An 8,912-nucleotide genomic window follows, 5' to 3' on the forward strand; every position below is an offset into this window, starting at 1 on the left:
TGGTCATGATTAATGAAATTCAGTAATAATCACTGGGAGAGTCTTTAGAAGTCAGTATTCACAGGTGGCAAGATGATTTAATTGCGCTAAATAAATGATAGGAAGCTATAAAGACAAGAAGATCTATATTGTCTTGATACAAACAGGTTCTGAAGAGTAACAATAGCATCATTACTTTTTGTTATGTGGGAGATGTGAAATTAACCATAAGTGGTGCATCTGATAATAAAGACAGAAAGAGACAGTACTTAGACTTGAACAAGAACACTGCCTAGACACCACCAAGAAGCTTTATGTGCACTGACATAACAGTAAACAAATATGTAAGTACCATTTCCTTAGCCGTTATCTCAAATCTTCATTAATAAGCCCATGGATTTTGCAGTAGACATTTTAATCAAATTGTTTACATACTTAAGAACCTTGCAAAAAAATATTTATCTGGGATCCTGCCACATTTTAAAGGTGGTCCTGGAAGCAGTACACTCAACCTGATTTGGAGTAAGGGCTCTGGATTCAGAATACGTAGATTCCACATATTAGTTATGTGATCTTAGGGAGGTTGTTTAATTTTTCTGTACCTCAGTTTCTACAGCTGTATAACGAAAATAATAGAAGTATAGTACTTCATAGTTGTGTGAAGTTTAAATGACTTAATACATGTATGTACAGTGTTTAGTATCTAGCATTTTGTGTCTAAAAGTGATAGCAAGCTGGGTGGGTGGCTCATGCCTGTAATCCCAGCTACTCCAGAGGCTGAGGGAGGAGGATTGCCTGAGCCCAGGAATTTGAGACAATAGTGAGCTATGATCACATCACTGTACTCCAGCCTGGGTAACAGACGGAGACCCCATCCCCCCCCAAAAAATAGTAAAATATAGTATTGCCTTAGTCCATTTTGTGCTGCTATGACAAAATACCACAGACTAGGTAATTTATGATGAACAGAAATTAATTTCTTACAGTTCTGGAGGCTGGGAAGTCCAAGATGAAGGCACCAACAGTTTGGTGTCTGGTAAGGGACCTGGTCTCTACTTCCAAGATGGTGCCTTGAACACTGCATCTTCCAGAGTGAGGGAATGCTGTTTTTCACATGCAGAGGAGCAGAAGAGTCAAGAGAGTAAATGACTCTTGAAAGCCCTTTTTAAAAGGCATTAAACTAACCCAAAAGGGCAGAGCCCTCATGGGCAAATCACCTCTTAAAGGTCCACCTCTATATACTATTACAATGGCAATTAAATTTCAAGGAGTTTTGGAGGGAACAAACATTTAAACCATAGCAAATACTATATTTACCTCCCTTATAGTCCTTATTGGTAAGTTTCATGACCGTAAGGACAAAATGAATTCTTGTTTGTATCCCCCACAAGAGGAGATGAATTGATTTTTACGGTATAGAAACTGAATTCATCTGGAAACACAAGGTATGCCAAATGTACATAAACTATAAATATATAAATAAAATAATTTAAATAAGGTCCTCAGTATTTCATTTGTACTTCTTCAGTTATTTCTTTATAATTAGCTATCAGTGGTTTAATTATTTTTTATATTCTTTGTGTTGCCCTCACTTTCTTCGAAGCACCTGGTTTGGTGTAATGCACATTAAAGCCTTCAGAACAGCTGGCTGTTTGAATAGTCTGAGGGATGAGGTTGCTGCAGCAAAAAGTGGGTTACACGACAGCCCAGGTTTCCTGCCAGAGATGGGAGACCAATACTCTCAGGAAACAGTGCACAGTCAGAGTTGGGTCATTTGGACATTCCGGAGGCCAGTGGAGTACTGCAGAGAGTGTCCGAATGCCAGTGTCGTGAGCCCGGAGGCCTAGGGTGGGCAGCTTGGCGAGAGAGCACAAGGGCCAAAGTCGCTGGAAGAGTCATTCTCACCCTTATGGGCAGGAGCGCAACAAAGTGTTAGCTGCCTCAGCTCTGCGCCCCCTCCAGGCGGACGCTGTCCTTGCTGCAGTCGGCCGGCGGGTTCAGTCGGCCGGCGGCTTCAGTTCCCGCGCCGCTGTCCAGGGCGCTCGTAGGGGGCGCTAACTGGCGCCAACCTGGGCCTACGGCTCATGCGAGCCCATGGAACCCCACTCCCGCGTCCCCCCCACACTAAGCACGCCGGCGCCCCTAGCTGATTCGAGAGGCCAGTACCTTGAGGCGCGGAAGGGCGGGGCGGAAAGCAGCGCGCGCCCACCTGCGGGCCAAGAAAGCCTAGCGTGGGCGCACGCGCCGCCGCCGTCCACGCTTCAACCCGCCAGCTCAGCCAGCGCTGCATGCTGCCGGCCCTCAACCCAGCAAGCCGGCCCTCGAGCTCCGCTGGGCAGCGCAGGGCCCGCAGTGTAGAGTCCGCCGGCCCCGGACGGCCCCGGTAAGTGGGGACGGGGGCGACGGGGACCCAGCCGTTACCTGAGGGGCGGGTTTGCGGCCGTGGACAGTCCTCCGGGGACTCTGAAGTGCTTGCGTGGGAGCTGCCTCCAAGGTGGCCCCCGTGTCACTGGATGAACCCCGACTGACAGCTGCCTCTATTAGGAGAAGGCCCTGAGGTGCTACAGGGAACCGCCCCCATGAAGGCCCACTGTGGGAATGGACTCCCGGGGTGCTCTCTGGATTTGCTGCGATGGGGAGCCCCCGTGTGGAGAGCACTGGCCCTTAGGGAGCCCTTCCGTGTCACTGTGGGAGAAGGCACAAGGGTGGTCTCTGGAGCTGGCTCAATGGAAGACCACCTGGGAACATAGGGGAGCTGCAGGAACCTCGTGATGGTGGAGCCCCCAGAGGACCCCCTAGAAAAGGAGGACCTGAAACTGTGCCCTTGAACTGTCAGAAGCAACCTCTGACTAGGGAGGGGGGATCCTGCCATGGGATCAATGAGTGACTTCCCACGGCTCCAAGGACTTTGGCGTTAACCTCCCTAAAGGCCTCCATGTGCCCTCACTTGTCTTCCACCACCGCGGCCCAGAGGTGGAGGCCTTGTAGGGTCTCTTTCCACTCCCCTCTTTCCCTATTCGGATTTTTCTTATCCATGTTGCTCCATGCCGCATTTTAGTGGAGGTAGAAACTGCTGCGAGAGCACAGGGCCCCAAGCGGGGCATGAGGACCAGTGAGGCCTCTCAAGCAAAGATAGGAGATTTGAGCCCCTGGGTTTGACCGTCTAGAAGGAAGCAGTAAGGTCAGGTGGAATAACAGACTTTGGCAGGTCCTGGAGTGAAAGACCTTTGAAGGAAAGAATAAAGGATGTATAGGATTTTTGAGCACCAGTGTGCTCGGCACTATACTAGGTATGTTTAAACATCTCATATAACTCTTACAACAGCTTTGTGAAATTATCGTCTTCTAAAATGAGATTTAGAAAGATTAAGGAATTTGACCAAGATTACAAAGATTAAACTCATGAGATCTGTTTTTCACAGATTTTATTTGGGAAGAAATGTAAAGGAGAGGAAGAAGCAAGAATGTACTCCTGGTTAAGTTTAAGAGCCACTATGGTTTGAATGTGTCTCCCAAAGTTCATGTGTTGGAAACATAATTCTCAATGCAACCATGTTGAGAGGTGGGGCCTAATAGGTGATTAGGTCTTGAGAATTCTGCCCTCATAAATTAATTAACATTATCTCCGGAATGGGTAAGTCATGGCAGGGGGTTTTTTATAAAAGTGAGTTTCTTGCCCTTCCACCTTCTGCCATGAAATGATGCCACATGAAGGCCTTCACTGAAAGTGAAACCTCAATCTTGGGCTTCCCAGCCTCCAGAGATGTAAGATATAAATCTCTTGTTCTGTTATAGCAGCACAAAATAGACTAAGGCAAATCAAAAATAATAAATCTCTTAGAAGGAAACAGGAGAAAATATTTATTGGCTTGGATTTGGCAATAATTTCTTAGATTTTGACACCTTAAAAGCGTGAGTAACAAAAGAAAAAACAGATAAAATATCAATATTTTAAAAATTCTATGCATAAAAGAGTACCATAAAGAAAGCAAAAAGACAACCCATGGAATAGGAGAAAATAGTTGCAAATCATACATCTGATAAAGGGATTAATATCCAGTATATATAAAGAACCCTACAACTCAACAAGAAAGAAACTTTATTTAGAAATGGGAAAAGGATGTGAATAGACATTTCTCCAGAGAAGATATACAAATGACCAATAAGCACATTAAAAACATGCTCAACGTCACTGGTCATTAGGAAAATGCAAATCAAAACTGCAGTGAAGCTGGATGCAGTGGCATGTGACTGTAATCCCAGCTACTTGCAGGGAGCTAAGGCAGGAGGATTGCTTGAGCCTAGGACTTTGAGATCAGCCTGGGCAACACAGGAGACCCAGCCCCAATTAAAACACACACACACACACACACGCACACAAAATGAGATGTTACTTCACACCCAGTAGGATGGCTATTTTAAAAAAAGGAAATTATGTGTGGTGAGGATGTGGAGAAATTGGAACCCTGGTGCTTTGCTGGTGGATATGTAAAATGGTGCAGCTGCTGTGGAAAACATTTCGTGGTTCTTCAAAAACTTAAAAAGAATCTCTATATGACCTGGCAATTCTGCTATATACTGATGTGTATGTTTAAGAGAAATGAGATGTGGTATGGAAACCATCTAAATTCCAAAATTTAGTAGCTCTTCCCTGATGTCAGAGAAATCACCTATATTTATTGTATTAGTTACGTACCATCATCCCTGCTAAACCCAATTCACCATTCAGGTTCTATCTCTGAGGAAGCAGTGGATATGATGAGCTTGTGACTCCATAGTTTCTAGAAACAAGTTATGAAGATTTGGTTTCCTCAGCCCTCTCTGGCCCACTTTGACCTAGAGAAAGGGTGCTGACGCTGTGATCTCAAATAAACCCTTTGCTTTCCCCAGTCATCTTTACAGCATTTATTCAATGATTCGTGAACACTTGCGCTTTGTAAAGCAGTGGAAACTATCCCGATTGTTCCTTCCTCCTGAGATCAAAGAAAATTGAGACTTCCTTTTTCTATCTGTGAAACCCATTGATTTTTAGTGTTTCCTTGCTTCCATTTTCAGAAGTTTCTTTTGCTTTAGTATTGCCTGCCCCATCCCCAACCTGAATTTTCCTCAAGATCACTGTGACATTTTTAAAGCCTTTTATAAAAATCTGCCAATCCCATATAAGAAGACAGTGAAAGCACATAAAGATACTTTACACTTAACATGCAGGATGAGGTGGTTCCTTCCTGCTTAGGGCTTCAAATTCACCACAGCTTTGTAAATTTCTTTATAGGATGAGCTGAGCGAGATGATTTCCCTAGATGCCTTTTTCTTCCCCATTTCTTCCCTAGCTCATGCTATGGAGCAGTCATATCTTCCTCCTACCTCTGCTTGCCTTTATAAATAGTCTCACTGCACTTTAAGCAGGTGCTCTTCAAATTCCATGCTACCCACATACGCATTGCTACCTGACAAACACTTCTCTTTCAGTCATGGCTACAGCATTATATATATTGGTTTTCTATTATTATGTAACAAATGACCCCAAATGTGGTATCTTAAAATAACATACAACTTGTTATCTCACAGTTTCTGTGGGTCAGAAGTCCAGCTTGGTCCTTGCTTGTTGTCTCATAGGCTGTAGTTAAGGTGTTGTCTGGGCAGCATTCTCATTTGGAGGCTTGACTGGGAAAGAATCTTCTCCCAAGCTCACTCAGATTGTTGGCAGAATTCATTTCTCTGCAGTTTTAGGATTGAAGACCTTGGCTTCTTGCTGGATGTCAACTAGAGATTACTCTCAGTATCTAAAGTCCACCTGCAGTTCTTTGCCATGTGGGCTTTCCCAATATGGCCACTTCATTAAGCCAGAGCAAGTGTGCTAGAAGATGAAGTTATATAATGCAGTGTCATCATGGGAGTGACTTCTGCTCACCTTTGCCATGTTCTGTTAATTAGAATCAAGTCACGTATCCACCCAGAGACTCAAGAAGATGGGATTACACAAAGCATGAACACCAGGAGGTGGAAATCATAAGGGGCCATCTTAGAGACTATCCCCACCAACAATAGCAAGAAGAGGTTTAAGTTCACCATTTACTCTCATTTCTTTCATTCCATTCAGCCAGATAGGTCTATTCTATTTTCTTGTCCCATTGTTGTTTAGCACCACTTTTGATTTCCTCCAGAAGTTTTTTCCATACCCTTCTCAAGTTACCACAGATTCTTTGACATTCATATTGTTCCTGTGATTATGTTTTCTGTCTCTCTTCCTTAATAAGGAAACAGGAAACCTCAATTCCACCTACCAGCTAAAGAAGTAATCATTTAGCATAATTTATGGGGGGTCTTTGTTAATTAATTTCCTTTTTAACCCAAGTGTCTTTCCTAGGACTTCTACCAGCACAAGGAAAGCCAGTTTTTTTGTTTTGTTTTGTTTTTTCTCACTAGCCATTTATTTTTACCTATCACTAATCACCGTTGAGAGAGGCAGCCTGTCCTAGGCCATACTAGGGATGCTGAGAATGCAAGGTTCTGACTGTTTTTTATCTGTTTCTCAGCGTTATATTTGCAACGAGCAACTTTTAGGGTTAAGGTAATGTCTACTCGTGAACAAAGATTAGGCTTGTTTCTTCTTACTGTAAAAGCAGTGAGTCCCCAAAGTTCAGTGTTTCTCTACTGTAATGCAGCCCACTGCGTGTGCAGGCATCTGTCATAGATGCTGTGCCAGCTGTGCCAATCCCATGGGACTTGGGAGACAAGGGGAACTGATGCAAAAAAAAAAAAAAAAAAAATGGTGAAGCTTTTGTTGTGGCTGTACTGTGACTAATAAAGTCCTTTATCTCTGACTTGGGAGTCTTGCATCTTCTGCCAGCATTCATGAAACAGTAGTAGGATAGTTTGTTAACTTGTAAATAAAATCGCAGACCCTGTACAATTCTTTTTTTTTTTTTTTTTTTTTTTGATGGAGTCTCACTCTTTTCACCCAGGCTGGAGTACAGTGGCGCGTTATCGGCTCACTGCAACCTCTGCCTCCCAGGTTCAAATGATTATCCTGCTTCAGCCTCCTGAGTAGCTGGGATTATAGGTGTCCACCACTATGGCCAGCTAATTTTTGTACTCTTAATAGAGACAGGGTTTCGCCATGTTGGCCAGGCTGGTCTTTGAACTCCTGACCTCAGGTGATCTGCCCGCCCAAAGTGCTGGGATTACAGGCTTGAGTCACCGCACTTGGCACAATTATTGACAATCACTACCATTTGTTTTTCTAGAAGCTAAAGCTGATTTTGTTAATTTCTCAAGCACTGCAGGTGCATATCTTGAATACTGGAGCAACATCTCTTTTAATCAAAGTGTCCTGTAATATAAGTTTGATACTCATCTCAGTTAAGCATCAAGGGTGTTAGCCTAATTGGTTGCTTCCCCAAAATTTCCTCCCAAAACTAAAGCTATGTCACTTTAAAAATGACTTGGTTAATCTCTGTTGTTTTTATTTGGATTTGGACTTTGTTCTCCTTTAATAATTCTTTTTTTTTTTTTTTTTGAGATGGAGTCTCGCTCTGTCGCCCGGGCTGGAGTGCAGTGGCACTATCTCAGCTCACTGCAAGCTCCGCCTCCCAGGTTCATGCCATTCTCCTGCCTCAGCCTCCCAAGTAGCTGGGATTATAGGTGTCTGCCACCACACCTGGCTGATTTTTTGTATGTTTAGTAAAGATGGGGTTTCACCATGTTAATCAGGATGGTCTCAATCTCCTGACCTCGTGATCCGCCCACCTCGGCCTCCCAAAGTGCTGGGTTTACAGGCGTGAGCCACCGTGCCCGGCCCCCTTCCTTTAATAATTCTATTCAGTGGATTTCTGCCCTCACAGATCCTGTGGTCAGGGCTGGAAAACAGTTTGGGGTTTCTGTGTGTATTTGTTTGTTTTAAATATGCATAGCCTTGATATTCCTCCAGTGAGCAGGCCTCAAAAAAGTGAATTTAGTATGTTTCCATACTAATTTGAAGACTTCCAGGTCTACAAATCAAAATTTTTTTTTTTTTTTTTTTTTTTTTTNCCGCCTCCCAGGTTCATGCCATTCTCCTGCCTCAGCCTCCCAAGTAGCTGGGATTATAGGTGTCTGCCACCACACCTGGCTGATTTTTTGTATGTTTAGTAAAGATGGGGTTTCACCATGTTAATCAGGATGGTCTCAATCTCCTGACCTCGTGATCCGCCCACCTCGGCCTCCCAAAGTGCTGGGTTTACAGGCGTGAGCCACCGTGCCCGGCCCCTTCCTTTAATAATTCTATTCAGTGGATTTCTGCCCTCACAGATCCTGTGGTCAGGGCTGGAAAACAGTTTGGGGTTTCTGTGTGTATTTGTTTGTTTTAAATATGCATAGCCTTGATATTCCTCCAGTGAGCAGGCCTCAAAAAAGTGAATTTAGTATGTTTCCATACTAATTTGAAGACTTCCAGGTCTACAAATCAAAATTTTTTTTTTTTTTTTTTTTTTTTTTTGGAGACGAAGTCTCGCTCTGTCGCCCAGGCTGGAGTGCAGTGGCCGGATCTCAGCTCACTGCAAGCTCCGCCTCCCGGGTTTACGCCATTCTCCTGCCTCAGCCTCCTGAGTAGCTGGGACTACAGGCGCCTGCCACCTCGCCCGGCTAGTTTTTTGTATTTTAGTAGAGACGGGGTTTCACCATGTTAGCCAGGATGGTCTCGAACTCCTGACCTCGTGATCCACCCGTCTCGGCCTCCCAAAGTGCTGGGATTACAGGCTTGAGCCACCGCGCCCGGCCTTACAAATCAATATTTTAAGACTTTTTAGCCTATGCCCTCTTTCTGATGAATATAGCAGTCTCATTGATGCTTCTCCTCCTAAATTCTGATGCTCCTCAGGGGACAGGTTTGCTCCACTATTTGATGAACTAGAGCTGTCTGCATATTCCTAGGAACCAGATAGCTAAGATGTTGA

Source organism: Rhinopithecus bieti, unplaced genomic scaffold, assembly GCF_001698545.2.
Source record: "Rhinopithecus bieti isolate Rb0 unplaced genomic scaffold, ASM169854v2 scaffold_82876, whole genome shotgun sequence".
Classification (NCBI taxonomy): Eukaryota; Metazoa; Chordata; class Mammalia; order Primates; family Cercopithecidae; genus Rhinopithecus; species Rhinopithecus bieti.